Genomic DNA, 17509 nt, shown 5'->3' on the forward strand with positions numbered 1-17509 from the left:
ATCCCCTCAGAACAAATCCTAGCAATGCCAACATCTCGACTTTGGGCTAGGCAGTGCGATGTCAAATTCCGAGATGATAGACATTAAGGAAATACGCTTGTTGTGTATTGGGACACACTAGTAATGAAGTGTAACAACACGTGTGCAGGAACTATTTTTTTAATTGAATGAACATATAACAGTGAGAACCAATAACGTACACATAATATAGTTCCGGAATACATGGACATAACAACGCTACCCATTGAATACTTAACGAGGTATCACCCTTTGTCTACTTCTCACTATATTTTTGAAACTTTCTAGAAATCAGACAAAAAGTCCGCTCAAACGTTTCCATTTTCGCAACATTGTTCATCAAAATCAAAAACCGATGCACTCGTGTATGAATCTTTGTGTCGTCTACTTTTCTGCCAGTTCATTTACAGTAAAACTCGTGTATTACGAACAAGGATATAGCGAATTCACGGCTATAGCGAAGTTTTTCTGGGTACCCGGCAAAATTTCTTTACAAATCTTTGTAAAATTTTACGGTTATAACGAACTCTGATATAACGAATTCACGGATATAGCGAACTGATTTTGAGTCCCGTTGAGGTTAAATATAATGAAATTTACATCCTTTATAACAAACACCCAAAGATTATAAAAAATTGGTAAATTAAACTGACTCTAGTTCTGTTTAGCATTTGTATATAAAATCCAATTCATAATATAACCTTAGTTATCGAAAATATGTTTTTTAATATTTGCTTTCCTAACATAATTGGTAGTAATACCTGAAGGAAAACATTCATATTGCGAATTCGCTATAATGGTTATACGAATTCGTTATACGGATATAACGAACTATGGATATAGCGAATTAAATTCACAGATCCCCGGGACTTCGCTATAACCGAGTTTTACTGTATAATGTCAATGAAATCAGACCAAAACTGTAGCAGGAGTAGCATTTTAAATGAATTTCACATAAATTTCTTATTTTTTCGTTACCGTGTCAATAAAATTCACCGAAATCAGTTGCACTAGTTTATGAATCATACTGTAATCTACTTGTTTGCCAAATTATATTTAAATCGATGAAAAAAAAGAATATTACAGAAATTTTATTTTTAGGAAGAATGGCAACATCGTTTTTCGAAATTAAAGAAACGATGCGGTGTGTTATGTATCTTAATGTACCCCCCTTTTTTCAAGCGCGGGGCATACTAGTAATCATAGTTACATGTATACATGTACAACCTATAGAAGAAATTGGACAATTTTTATACATAAATGGTACCCCAAGTTATTCTATTTACTTGGATCATTTTACAATGCAGTGTATATAGATGTTCCTATTATTGCAAACACACACACATACACGGAAAAAATCAATTCTTATTTCATATTATGTTAATTAACATTGATATTTATGATTTGATTAAAATAATCTCAATTTCTTTAATTACTTATCATTAAAACACGTTGGGGCTAAAGTTCCGACTTTTAATACGACCTTTCGTAGAACTTTAAAGAATCTTGAAGCACATTGAGATGTATACAATGAAAATTGTTGTAAGACAACAAATTTCAAGCTTCATTTTGATAATTTTTGAGTTAAATTATACAGTTAAGTTATCCTTCCTGGCTGAGGATCGGAATACCTTAATCAACACATGTATGAAAAAGAAATTAAGCTGAATTATCAAATATAATCGGCCCTGTATTGACTCTTCGGTAGATTTGTGATTAATAATTCAGCTGCCCTGAAAATAAAAAAAAAAAAGATAGAAAGAATAATTACCCCCAGGGTTCACAAGCATTTTTATTCCGCTTTATATTCAATGAGTTCAATCAGTCAATATTATTTGATTAATATTTTAACTGCTCTATATCTGAAAAATAAAATTAAAGGATCGACAAACTATGGTTAATAAGCAATTCATCCCTCTAACTACCAATCATGAGTTCCCTCTCTGTTCAGCCTAGGAGCTCAGTATATAGTGTGCCAATGTACCTGTTGTCTATGTTTAGAATGAGGCCTTTGTTCCTAGTCTGTTTATTTCCTTACATGTCGGACTTACTGGGAGCATTACCGTGTCCTCCTTCAGGCTATTGTGAAATCAAATTAGAAAGAGTCATAGACTTCGACAATGCTATCATCACCGAATCCCCCTTTATCAGGGAAGAAATTTTGGACCTCGACCTACCATTATGTGCACAGAAATGTCTCACGTATGGATGTGAATGTTCAGCTATTTTACATAGCAGATTGAAACGATCATGTAAAGTGTTTAGTGTCACGTCGGGTTCACAGTCTCTTGGATCTCTTCCTGTTGAGGAGGAATGGAAATATTATACCACTACAAAGGGTAGAATTCAGATTATTTCTAAGTTTAAAAATTATACATTTTTACCTCACTTGAGCTAAAAGCTTAAGTGAGCTCTTCTGATCATCCCTTTTCGTCGTCCATCTGCCTGTCCGTCCGTTTCTTAACTTTTTCACATTTTCAACTTCTCCTCAATAACTCATGGGACAATTTTTACCAAACTTGTTACACAGCACCATTGAGTAAAGGGGTGTTGAAATTGTTAAAATGAAGAGCCGAATCCCTGTGAAAGGGGAGATAATAAAGAAAAGACAAATATAGGTTGATGTCCTAAAAAATCTTTTTCACAAGAACCACTAGGCCAGAAAAGCGGAAACTTATGTGGAAGCATCCCATGGTAGAGTAGAGTCTACATTTTTTCAAATCATGACCCCAGGCGTTGGGCGGGCCACAAAAGGGAATCAAAGCTTTACAAAGAAATATATAGGGTAAACATTTTAAAAATCTCCTCAAGAACCACTGGGCCAGAAAAGCTGAAACTTATTTGAAAGCATCCTGGGTAGTGTAAATTCTAAATTGTTTAAACCATGACTCCTGGGGGTAGGGCGGGGTCACTATAGGAAACAAAGTTTTACATTGAAATATATAGGGGAATACTTTGAAAATCTTCTTCTCAGGAATCACTAGGCCAGTAGAACTTATTTTGAAGCATCCATGAGTAATGAAGTTCTAAATTGTTAAAAAAAAAATCTTGACCCCCTAATAGAAGGTCGGGGCTACAATAAGGAATCCAAGTTTAAAATTGAAAAATATGAAAAAAAAAATCTTTAAAAATCTTCTTCTCAAGAACTTCTGTGCCAGAAAAGCTAAAACTTATGTGGAAATATTCTGGGGTAGTGTCGATTCTAAGTTGTTAAAATCACGACCCGCGGGGGTAAGACTGGGCCACAATAGGGAATCCAAGATTAACATTGAAAAATACAGGAAAAATCTTTGAAACTCTTCCTCTCAAGAACTATAGGGCTGGAAAAGTGTATACTTATGAAAGCAGCTTGTGGTAGTGTATATTCTATGTCCAAATAACGACCTCTGAGAGAGAAGGGGGGGGGGGGGGTTCACAATCGGTATTACAAGGGGGAAATCTGTTAAATAACAACATGACAAGTTACAAAAAAATGTACTCAGGTAAGCGATGTGGCCCATGGGCCTCTTGTTTTTCAATATAACTTGGCACAAAAGTAAACGACACTAAGAGACATAATTCTTTGTATCGGTTTTTGATTTCAATGAACGATGTTGCCTTGGTTACTTAAATACTAAAATAGAAATACTTTGAAAATGCTAGTCCAAATACAGTTTAAGTCTGATTTTAAAATAATTTGGCATGCAAGTAGACTACACTGAGATTCTTAGTTATCGGTCTTGTGTTTTTTGATTTGGATGATTGATATTGCCATCATGGTAACAAAAATTGTAAATTCTGTAAAGTTTAATTAAATCCTACTATTGTAATCTTATTGCAATCTTCTCATAACAAGAGACTTAATCAAGGATCACTATTTTATTTATTGCTTTTGTAAAGTTCTAAGCCCCAAGTCCCAACTGCTACTTTACTCTTCCTTTATTATAAGTACAAACCAGTGGAGCTACAGTCTCGAAAGAGATTTCTGGTTTGTTTATACGAACATATACGGTTGCAATCCTTATTTAAAAAAAAAATCGCGTAAACTTTATGTTTATTCACTTTATTAAATTTGTATACAATAACTAAATTTATTTCTATGTTTTCCCTGCAATTTTAAAACCAGTCATCTCAATCTGATTAAAATGAGAATTTTAGTACAATTCTCTGTTATCCTTGGACTTGTGTGACTTGTATTCTTGACGTTACATAATTAGCGTCGGAACTTTACACAGCCTTTCATTTTATGTGAAACATACAAAGGATAATATTTCTGGCGAAAGTCAACGAGAGTAGCAAGGATCCAGTGATAGCGTTCGTGTGGCCAAGAGGAACTCACCTCATCGATGTCAATCAACATTGTTGATGTCATTAATTTCTTAATCAATAAGAATCTTTTCTTTATTTGAGAAACGCTAATTACGAAGTGTTGAGAAAGCAACACCCAACTGAAAGTCCAAGGATGAGCAGAGAATTGTACTAGTTATTTTTACATGTAAATAATCACTTACAGGTTGTGAGGCGGGATGGCTGGAATATAGGACTCATTGCTACTTCTTTGGCAACTCGGAGGTCACGTGGATGGAGGCAAAGGTATGACGTCATGTGGAAACAATCAATTGAAAAAGAGGCTTACGAATACATTTTCCGATTTAGGATTTGTGTTAAATTGCATGCTAAGTTGTCAAATCTATAAAAAAAAAGATTTCAATTCAATGTGTTTAATGTTCAAAGAAAAAAAGTATGTAGAACATTTTAAAAATCTAACGATGCGGTAACGTTAACGATATAGGCGAATTGCTAAGCTGTCTGCATAACGCAGTGGTTAGAGCGTCTGCTCTAGAGTCACGGAGTAAAATTGTAATATAAATGTTACCGGGTTCGATTTCGAATCCCCTGTGGATAGTGGACACCAGTTCTTCGGACAAGACCGTATAAACCAACAGGTGCTTGGGACCCCTCCCCCTTCGACTTTTTAAAAAAATAAACTAGAGGTACTCATGAGAGCAATGAGCTCACTAAATGGTACCCCGCCTCCCATATAGATATAATGGCAATGCCTATGTTTTGCTATAGGAAACCCAAAATATGTGTCGGATCAAAAAGTAAAATAGATGTGCACAATGGCAAATATGTAAAAAAGATTCTTTGAAAGTCTCAATAAATTTCATTTAGTCGTATGAGAAGAATTGCGAATAAGCGATGAGTACCACCAAAGCATAACAGACGGACGGAATGTACAGACGGACGGACATCCCGAATACTACATATCCTTACGCTTTCCAAGCGAGGGGGGTGTATGATTATTTTTCTATGACACATTCACGGAATATAACAACTGAAAAAACTCTGTATTTAAGCTAAAATAGTCAGTTTCCATTCCTCATCTTTCATGCTTGTTAATTAATTGTATACTGTTTAACGTCCCTCTCCAGAATATTTCACTGATATGGAGACGTCACCATTGCCAGTGAAGGGCTGCAAATTTAGGCCTATGCTCGGCACTCAGGGCCTTTGAGCAGGGAGGGATCTTTATCGTGCCACACCTGCTGTGACACGGGGCCTCGGTTTATACGGTCTCATCCGAAGGACCGCCCCATTTAGTCGCCTTTTACGACAAGCAAGGGGGTACTGAGGACCTATTCTAACCCGGATCCCCACGGGGTGTCATCCTTGTTAAGGAGCGACTATAAATATTAGTATAGTGTACACTGTATATGTCCATCCGTCATCTCTCTTCTCATTGTTTAAAAGCGATGAACAATACAAGTTGACAGTCGGAAATTTCTAATCTATGACTACCTTTTCAGCCTTTTTATACACAGGTCACGTGCTACCACAAAAGCTTGATTACGCACCCTATATGTACAATGTGATCGGAATCGTAACACCCTCAAGACAGAAATATAATCACGTTCACCATTCATACTTTGTTAATCGTAAAGCCGTTCCTTTTCAAAATTAATGTTTCAGAAGAAAAACCAAAATATCTTTTTAAATTATTGAATAAAACTATAAAAGCAATTAAATGTTTCTTGAAAAGAATATAGATTAGTAGAATATACTGTAAATGCACATATTTTCATGGGATCAAATTTTCGAGGTTTCAGGAACAATATTGGTTCGTTGGGACTTGATAAATTAATAGGTTGAAGAATGTAAAGTAGTAACATTATTTTAGATTTCGTGGTGGTCATAAATTGTGGCTCTCTCCATGCCTCAAAGACAACGAAAATGAAACCATGAAATTAGATATTTCACAGTAAATATTTCATTTCTAGTCTGAATGTGAAGCAAGATGTTCCCATCTGGTGGAAATAGAAAATAAAGAAGAATCTGATTGGCTGGCTGGGACATTTCTCTTGAAAGGTAGGTCAAAGGACACTAAAGAAGAATCCGATTGGCTACCTCAGGCATTTCTATTGAAAAGTAGGTGAAAAACCACTGAAGAAGAATCTGATAGGCTGGCTGAAACATTTCTCTTCAAAAGGTAGGTCAAAGGTCACTAAAGAGGAATCTGTTTGGCTGACTGAGGCAATTCTCTTTAAATGTAAGTCGAAAGCCTTTAAAAATATTGCAAATCCTTTACAGTAAAAATAAATACCAAAAAAGGTACAGCATAAACTGGACAACGCCTGGATCTGAGCTTTCTGCTTTATCTTTACAAATTCCAAAGCTGGGAGCTACAGTTTTGTTATTAGAATTGAGATACTTATCTATTGGGCTGTACTATCCACCCCTACCCAGGGACATAATGTTAATCTTATATGGTGCAACTTTGATGTATCAGATGCGCATTTTGACAAATTTTGTCAATGATATTCATGCTTTGGTTTATTTTGAATATCTCATGAGCATCATGACCATATATTTGAAATAAAAATATAGAGTGCATTGAAATGAAAAACACTTTTTGTTCTCCGTGGGGCGTTTTGACCATGAAGTCATTTGAAAGAAATTAAATAGTTGAGTAGGCCTATCAAATATGAAGTCTCTATTTCTCATTGTTCAAAAATTATGGCGAAGATGAAAATTGACAACAGACTTAGAAACAGACTGACAGGACAAAAACAATATGCACCACATCCATGGGCATAAAACTTGTTTTTATGTTAAACTCTAATGGTAAATGATTTTCCCTATTTTGTTCGTTGTTTTCATCTCGTAATTGGTGTTTAAAGTCTTTGAAGATAAGCACTTTACGTAAGTATTGCGCACCATGGTCGAATTTAAAAATAATGGCAAAACTTTATACTATGAAAAAGACTACCTTGGAATATCGAAAACTGGGTTTAATTTTATTATTGATAAATTTTTACAGCCATGTTACATTGTTCATATATTCTAGACACGTGTGAACCAGATATAAAGCTTAGCTGCGTGGCTTGGACCGGAGGACACGATTTAACAGTTGAGGGGAGATACCATTGGAGCCATTCTAACACGTCCATCACCTTCACAAACTGGACACCAATGGAACCTTACGCTCCAGAGAAGGAAGATTGTATTCAACTTCTTAGAAATGGCGAATGGAACGACGGGAGATGCTCTAAAGATAAAATTCAATTCATTTGTGAGAAGTCTGAAGCAAAGCTCAATTAAGAAATAACGTTTCACTATAATATAAATGTGTTTTGGGTTTTAAATAAAAAGACGTGTTACGATGGTACAGATGTCACTGTGAGTTTGAGAGTTACAACTTTGCTAATAATAGACGTGTGATCGTGAAAATTATGAGTTTGGAAGATTGATCGATTTTATATTTTAAGCTCACCTGAGTTGAAAGCTCACGTGAGCTTTTCTCGTTGTCTGACGTCCATCTGTAAACTTTTCAAATTTTCAACTTCTCAAGAACCACATGACCAATCTTAACCAAAGTTTTCATTGAAATATATAGGAAAAATCTGTAAAAATCTTCCCAAGAACCACTGTGCAAGAAAAACTGGAACGTGGAATCATCCTGGGGTGGTGCAGATATTAAATCTAATCCTGACCCTTTAGGATACGGTGGGATCACAAAAGGTATTACAGACAGGGAAATCTGTTAAAGAAGAGATTGGCCAAAGTTACAAAGGTGAGCGATGGGTCTCCTGTTTAAGGTGGAATGCCACACCATTTTTTTTTATTTTATAGATCTTTGAGTCATCCTTTTTAAACAATGGTTTCAGCATTGAAAGGCCGATATTAGCTCTTAATTATTTTATATGAATTTTTTTGTATTTTTTCAAAGAAAACGAAAAAAATTATTTACATCCAAATTAGATGCTTTCTTGAAAATTTTTTGCTGTAAATGAATGCATCACATGAATACCTAATAAAATATGTAAAGAAAGTCTGGTTAGACTTTTTAATTTTTTTTTAATAAAAAATTATTTATGAAAATAAAACACATTATTTGTGAATACCTATGGCCATTGAACAGTTGGGATCTTTGCGTGCCTTTCTACTGTAACACGGGGCCTCGGTTTATAGGACCAATCTCCACGTCCCATATCGGGACTCAAACATGCGACGTAAGGATCAACTCTTTACTTTGCAACTTTACAGCAGACCGTGAACAGGGTTATTTTCCCCTCTTATTTGTGGTCGGTTATAATTACATATGAAAGTGTCATTGCTCGAAATACTTTGATGGCATTGGAGATAGTTTTTGGGGATCTAATTATAGTTTTCAATAGTAAAAACAAACAATGGAAAATAGCACGAAATAAATTTCAATAATTCTTTAATATTTTAACCCATTCATTAAAAAAGGTTAAATTGCTGTTACCCTGGTCACAATATTTGTCTTCCTAAAAGCTCCTCTTTTATTTTTACCAGTCTTTTGGAATATGATCGTGGTGCCCTGTGAATGACCAATAATCTTTTGAACTATTGGGTTACACGGGTTGAAATCTTTTTTTAAACAAAACACTCCATCTTCGAACTCCTCTTATATTTTGCACATTAGCCTTATGATCTCAGGGATACATCTGGAAATTGGGGTTGTTAGGCCAATGGCGACCCAACAACCCCAAACATAAACAAGCAAAATAATGATAAACATTTATTAACATCCAACAATTGCAAATCAGCGGAGAGCAAAAAACAAATTTTCAATTCATTTTTTACATGTGTAATTCAGGATTCCAATAATGGGGTTCTTTTTCAAAAGAAGTCATGGATAAATCCAGGAATTAGATTGAAAAAGAATCCTTGTTTTTAATTTTCTCCACACATCAAGAGCCTCGTCAAAATCAAAGTCATTTATTTCAGGTCCATTGATCATTATGTTCATTAACTGTTCACAATGTTCACTGCTGATATGATTTCGGATCGGAGTGATTCTGTTTTGGTACGAGAAAGATCTTGCGCAGTCAGTTGTATGAATGGGGTATGTCAGGGCCAAGGCTGCCAACTTTAACAAAGATTGGAATTCTTCCTTGTGAAACTCTGCCAGAATATGCCACAGTTTACTTGTGTTGTCTCTTGTGTACTGCTGAGAATGAACCACTTATTTCACTGCCTGCCATTTTTCCTAGCAGTTTAAGGTCACACCAATTTAATTTCTTGTTCGTCGGATATTTGATGTTAAAAGTACGAGCGGGCAAGCGGTTAAATAATAATATTATTACTTTATTGTAGGCAAAATTTTTAGGCGGGGCGTGAAAAAATTTTCTAATTTGAAGAGTAAGTAAATTAAAACTACCATAAATAGAGCGGAAATTGTACAGAAAACAGCACAGAATTCCCATGGTGCGGGGATTTTAAATTAATATTATTTGTATAGTTTTGTATAAATACAAGCGCGCGGGTACGACGAAAAAAAATTTTTATTGGTGTGGCCTAAAGGAAAATTATTAAAATAGATGACCAAATTGTATCCAAAAAGAATTTAATCAAGTTAATTTTTTAAACATTCAATTAGTGATGATTACTTGTTACACTGTACCTTTTTGATAGGTTCAACAATAGGGTGTGAAGTAAACGTTTCATCTTGTTTAGTTTCAGAATTTTTGTAGGAGTGTGTTTGCTCATTGCCGTAGTAATCTGCAAGTTTCTCTATTGATTCATTTCCCCAGCTTTCTAATTCCTTGATGCTCAAAAATGAAATTGGCCGCATGGACAGAACAGAGAATGCTGTCATCAAATCTGAGTCTGGAAAACCGAGAATGAAGATATATGTAATAAAAAAATCACTAGGTGTATAAAATACCTGACACAGTTTTTAGCCGGGCTTATTGCTCAAAGAGCAATTGCCTGCTTATGTCATCCTGTTCAAAACAGGAAGTCAACCCCATAGTCGCCATTTTAAAGTTATGTGCAAAAATATAGTTCTTACTCTCAACCGCTTTTGAAATAATACAAACGCTAAATAAAGCAACAAAATAAAACGAAGTTTTATCTAAATAAACTAGAGGTACTGTGAGCAATGAGCTCACTAAATGATAACCCCCGCCTCCCATAATGTCCATGTGTTGCTATACATTGTTTGACGGTAATGTGTAATAAAGAGGTATAACCGTCCTATCAAATGTTATCCAGAAGCTTCTATTATGTGACGTCATAGGTAAACATACGAGGGACATTTCAAAAGTCCTGAGAACTGTGTATTAAAAAATTAACCGTTGGACGGAAATTATTGAGTTTGATATCATTGGAAAGATCAGAAAAATATACACATATCGTGACGCTACCTTGTAGTTTTTATGACGTAATATCTGCGAAAATGACGTCATAGTATAGATTGTTTAGCATACTGAAAAGTCGCGTTTTTATCCACATTAGACAATTTTAAAAGTTCTTATTTGAAAAAATACTTCGAAGAAAATTTTTATTTTCAAAGAAGTAGTGTAGGACTATGGAACCGTCTATCAAGAATTCCACATTTCATTGTATGGTTTGTTTACTAGCACGGTTTATGCCCGGTTATGCTATCATCGGCATTCATTTAAGATTTTAAGTTACATGATACGACTGGATTTTCGGTCGTTTATAAAGTTCTCTACTGTATGAAATTAAACATTTCCTATATAAAACTGATGTATATTAATGCAGTTTTCAACAATTATATTTTGAGTAACAGCACTCTTACCGTTTACAAATAAAATGGTCAAAAGTCTTGCCCCTGACTTGTTTCTTTGCGTATTTTTTCTAATTGATTCAAATTCGGCGCCCAAGAACTCACTACTGCTTTTAATTTTTTGACTCCAAAATAGGTTTATAAGTTACACAGACATGTAAAATATTATTTAATTTCCATGAATTAAAATTTGCGAATATGTGGAGGTACGGTGGGGTTACAACTGCGCCCGCACCATTTTGGATTTTTTCGAGAAAATATGGAGCACACTAAACCTAACTTCTCTTGAGCTTTCATCAATCTATCAAATCTCGTTAAAACACTTGACGAATTGATGCCATCAAAGTTTGTAACACGATCGTCTATTTTTCTTTGATTGTCAACTTTGCCTTTTTCTCAAAATGAGGTCTGTTTTACGCAATATTTTTAGCGAAATTCGATAAAAACATGCGATGTTTGACAATCGCCTAAACCATTTCAGAACAAGAAGATCTGCTAAATAGAACACCAAATGATAGATTGTAGTCTATGTAAACATTCCACCAACTTGCATTTGCGTCCGATAGCTTGCACCCGAGTAATGAGCAAAAGTTGTTCTCAAACTTTTAATTTAATCAAATTGTGTCTTTTGTTACGTCATTTTTATGGCCAGTATCATGAGCATACGGAAATATGACGTCATTTTCGGAGTTATCACGTGATAAAAATTATAAAATGACGTCAAAATTTGTGTATATTTTTCTGATCTTTCCAATGATATGAAACTCAATAATTTCCGTGAAACGGTTAATTTTTAATTACACAGTTCTCAGAACTTTTGAAATGTCCCTCGTATAATGGCAATGTCTATGTTTTGATATGGGAAACCTAAAATACGTGTCAAATAAAAAAGTAAAATAGGAGGTGCACAATGGTAATATGTAATAAAGATTCTGTGAAAGTTTCATTAAATTTCACTCTGTAGTATAAGAGGAGTTGCGGATAAGAGATAAAGCGTAACAGACGGACGGACGTACAGACGGACGGACAGAAATCCCGATTACTAAATATCCTCCCACTTTTCAAGCGGGGGGTATAATAAACATTAGTAGTAATGACTTTGAAAAAGGTCGAAGAACATGATAGTTCATTAGCGTAAGGATCTTTGATAATCAGTGTTATCGTAGCGCTCTACACATACGAGGAAAAGCAGGAGGGGGGGGGGCAGACTGGCCTGTTTGTTTACATTCAGCTGCGGTACCAGATTAATTCTCATTCTGACAAAATCGGACCGTGGTATTAGGATCGAAAATTCACTGTCAGTGTCTTATGATTTATATTGATAGTTGTAAAATAACTTTTCCATCGGAATTTTTATACCCCCGCTTGAAAAGTGGGAGGGTATATAGTAATCGGTATTTCCGTCCGTCTGTACGTCCGTCCGTCTGTTACGCTTTATCTCTTATCCACAACTCCTCTTATACTACTGAGTGAAATTTAATGAAACTTTCACAGAATCTTTACTACATATTGCCATTGTGCACCTCCTATTTTATTTTTTTATTCGAGACATATTTTAAGTTTCCCATAGCAAAACATGGACATTGCTATTATATGTTTACCTATGACGTCACATATAGAAGCTTCTGGATAACATTTGATAGGACGAGTTATTCCTCTTTACACATTATCGTAACACAATATAGCAAAACATGGACATTATGGTAGGCGGAGGGTATCATTTAGTGAGCTCAATGATCACAGTACCTCTAGTTAATCTGAGATTTTTTATCTGTTAATACAATATATACGCATGATTTATGTACGAAATTCATTCTTCTCTGTAAATGAGCCGGCCCGGCTCTCTGTACTTCTGAGTACTTTGATTAACTTATCAGCAGTAAAATTTTCTCTGCACAAAACAATCATGTTAATAAACCAACCTTTTCTGAATGACAGCATTTATGAATGCAGTCTTTACATTCTTGAAGTGTGTTGACCTGGTCATTTTGTCCACCTTGTGTTGATCCTTAAAACATGCACCCTTCAGATCTTTTTTCAGTATATCCAAAAACCTGGATTTTCCTAATGAATTCACATCATTTCTGAGATTTTCTAACTCAGTCACACAATGGTTAACTGAAATCTATATTCAAGAATGCATTTTAATTTCAGAAATTAATAATTTATTACAATATAAATTCAAATGACAATTTATAGGTACTTGCATTTTGTATATTATTGTCAAAATAAAAAAAAAATAATGGTAAATGTTCATATGAAAAAAAAATGATAGAGTAGTGGACACTCTTTAAAGCTGTAAAGACACACAAATACAATATCAAGTACGTGAAAGCAATTTAGCAATTTAGCAACGCATATTGAAATATGGTTAATTTACATAATGTACAGGTAAAGATTACAAAGGTGTGAACCAAGTAGATATTGACACCAGAAGAGGAGAAATACAGAAACAACCAACCACAACTAGCTGACGGTATGATTTTGAATGACTATAAATACCTAAAATCTGCTTTCAATGACTGAAAAGTAAAAGAAAAACTTAGATAACTTCCTTAATCAAACTAATCACTTAATAAAATGCATCTACATATTTTTTATCCAGTGAATTGCCTGAACAATGCCAATATCCAGATCATGTGTTTGTAGAATCAAGCTCAGCGTCATGGTTGGTTCAAGAATGTCAAGCACTGCATATGAGAGAGAGATAAATATTTCAGACCAAACTTTCTTTTTAAGGCCTGCTGCCACTGGATCAGTCTTTGAGATTTCGGACAGGTAACAAAGAAAGGAATCCAGAGTTCTTTGGATAGCTCTCAATGCCTCATAAAAACTCAGCCAACGAACTTGATGTACTTCCTTATACTTCAGCTGTGTCATCCAGGACTTTCTCCTTAGCCCCTACCATAGCTGACGCGCCGTTTGTGCCCAGGCCCATCACTTGAGTAATAGGAATTTTTCTACTGTCTTACTGATTCTTTATCTCTTCAAACATGTCTTTTTCTGTAGATGATATTAGACGCACGTCGCTGACAAAAAGTGTGGCAGGTTTAAGTGTTTTTGAATCAACTATTCGTGCATCAATGCACAGCTTGTGCTTGACGGTTATATCTGTACTTTCATCAACAATTAATGTAATGTAAGGCGAATCTTCTAACTTAATTTTTCGTAACATGGCTGCTTACTGCACTCGACAGACATTCTAGAAATCCAGTGGCAGAAATAAATGAACTGTAATTGACCCTGTTGTTTACTGTCAATGTTTCTATATTTGGTGCTTCAATTTGTCTGACAAAGCTAATAAAAGTTGAATATTTTGATAATGGAATTCCCTCTTTACTTATCCAATACACAGATTGGAGAGCTAGTTTAGCTCCGCTTTCTTCGTTACTGGAATTTTCTTCACGGAAGCCTGCATGTTTTCAGTTTCCTTCGGTGCTATCAGCGCTTGTTTATGTTCCTTATTTTCCAAGTGCCTTGTTAGAGCTGATGTTCTGAAGTTATTTGTACCTATAGACAAGGTGTTTTTAAAACAGAATTTCCGACACAGTTCACAAAACATGATATTGTTCTCAGGATCATGACGAAGCCATGATCTGTGAATCATGAGCCATTTCTGCTAAAATTTGCGTTCATTTCCTGTACTCTCTGTATCAGTCTGTAGAGTTTGATTGTCTGTTTCTACCGTACTGTCTGTTGTTTCACGATGTTCCGTCTCACCTTGTTTACTCAGAAAATTGAAAAGTGAAGATTCCCGTGGTTTCTTGCTCGATGAGACCATTGCGATCAATGTCCATGCATACACATGATTGTAAACATTGAAAATCCTAATTTAAAGCGTTCTTATGACGTTCTTTTAACCAATCTTTTAACCAATCATTGTGTGTGTTACAAAGTTATTTCATACTGAGTAGCGAACGATAAGTGTGTATGGCTTTAAAACATGTGAAAGAGAGCTAGGACCGATGGTAGGGTAGACTGTGCGTCATTTTCTTTTAACTGCGCCACTTTTGCCCTGACATTTTGTCAAAGTGCGTCATTTGATTAAAGTGTGCGTAAAAATTGCGATGGCGCGGTTTAGATCAATCCCTGATTATTCTTTTGCAAGAGGATTGGTTGTGTCTGTGGTTGTGTAAAATTTATTTTTTAAAAATTGTGAATTTTCGGTCCGATGGTCAGGGGTTCTAGAAAGTAGGGCAGGGCTATAAAATATATGGATAACGAAGAGTATTCAAACTCAAAGGTAGGGTCAGGTGCCATGGAAGAGTGACCATCCCCTGTCGACCGCACTCACACCCGTTGTATTCACCTAGTCAAGATCTGTGTATAAATAATGGACCAACAATTCGTATGGAAACGTCAGTCAGCATTTGACACAATGATAAATTGAATTTTTGACAAGGTCATTGTATCGACCGTAGAACAACAAGTGCCTGTGCGTAGAACTAACGAAATGATGACTTAAAACGAGACTGCTTGATATTTTTGTTTCATCAGCGTGTTTGTCAATAATTAACCCCGTTTAAAAATTAAACATACTTAAAGTATGCTCTTGCGTATTAAATCAACTGTCTTCTGCAAAATTGAAGTAAGCTTCAACTGCCTTTTGATATTATTACAGTTAAAAACAACAGGCCCATAGGTCACAACGCTCACCTGCAAAATTTGAATGTTCAAAGTTTCAAAATGGCTCAGCAATCAAAGTTAGAACATATTAAGACAGGATCGAAATTGTTCAAAAAAGGTACGTTTTCGGAATAGGTGGAGCATTGATAAAATTCTGCGTAGACATCGGAAAAACACCTACATTTTGTAGACAATACATTCTGTAAACAATCCGGAAAACATAGTAAAATAAGTCATTCACTAGTATTTAGGTGGCATATAATATTTTCGGACGGAATGAACAGTTTACGGGATGACATTCGTGAAGGAAAACCATTATTCCGAGATTGCAGTGCTGTAAAAAATGAATTTCGTAAGGTGATCATGACTTTGCCGTAAATAAAGTCGTCTTTACACGGACAGAGGTTGGATGATCGCAGGATATAAGACAGGCATTGTTAAATATTATTTTACGAATGAAACCTGAACATTTTGTGCACATTTTTATGACTGGTTAAATCGACATAACAAATGTTTTGAGTCAAACAGTTACTATGTAGAGAAATTTCACATGTGCTCGTATTAAGCTTTTGATCGGGTAACGTAAAGAATTTTCGATTTAGTGCTCCGGGTATGAGTATTTGTCTTTTTTGTGTCTAATAAAAATATAACTATTTGTGCTTTGTTTTAGTTGAAAACTTGCATATGTATAAAATAAAACATGAATTTAATGAAAATAATAGTTTCATATATTTTGTCAATGTTTGTCAGTTATTATCAACGTTGTCCACGAATTTTACGGACAACCCTCAGTGGATACGATGACTTGAAGTTAATGAATTGTTTCATGTTTCTGCTACTGATTTTTGCATCTAAATTCAAAATAATTAAAGATGAACAAATTAAAATAAATGTATTTTACTCAGGAATATACATAAACATGCTTGGATCTCATACATTATATATGCTAAAACCATGAAAATAAATGCAGCTCGCATTTCATACATTCTAGTGTATAACACGAGTGCAGCTCAATGCTATTTAATCTTTCATCGTTACATGAGCATGTGAGATTAAATTATATTCATTTAAAATTCCATTTATAATCTTGATGCAACACTTTTCATATTGTGAAGTTTTCGAAAAATAATTATTGAACTTTAAAAAGAAATGCTTATATACTTTATATAGAATTTTCTCGAGAGCATATTTTTCTACGATAATTTCTATTTGTCAACTATATTTATTAAGTCAGAATATACAGAGCGCACTTAATCAAATACTGATAAATCACTTCGAAACTAAAATTATTTTATATATTTTTTTTTTCCTTTCTAAAATGAAACTTTAGTAAACGTAAAAAAATACATACGGATTATTTACATGTTTTATTATATCGATATATACATAATACCAAAGATTTTTCCTCCATCACTGCTTCAGTGTAAATTTATTTTTAAAGTGAAACCGAGACATACATGTAGCATACATTACAAGACAATGATAAACACAATTACATAATAAAAACATTTAAACTTCCTAATGAAGAGAAACTCATTGAAACTTAATAAGTTTATATGAACAATCAATAAATTACATTTGTTGATAACGGAAATATAATAATGTACGAGCACTAAATACTTCAAAAGTCGTTAACAATGGACAAACTTTTAGCAGCCAGTCAAGGACTACATGTATAGCTAATAGACTCCGCCCACTTAGTTTGCATACCGTTCCTCAAAGCGTACCGTTCACAAAACGAACCGTTCCGTGCAAGAAACGAAACGTACCGTCCACAAAGCGTTTCCAACCGTAGGCGTTCTGAAAGCGAACCGTTCCGTTCAC

Source organism: Saccostrea cucullata, unplaced genomic scaffold (genome assembly GCF_032062105.1).
Source record: "Saccostrea cucullata isolate Sc308-1 unplaced genomic scaffold, CSIRO_AGI_Scuc_v1 ctg2936, whole genome shotgun sequence".
Classification (NCBI taxonomy): Eukaryota; Metazoa; Mollusca; class Bivalvia; order Ostreida; family Ostreidae; genus Saccostrea; species Saccostrea cuccullata.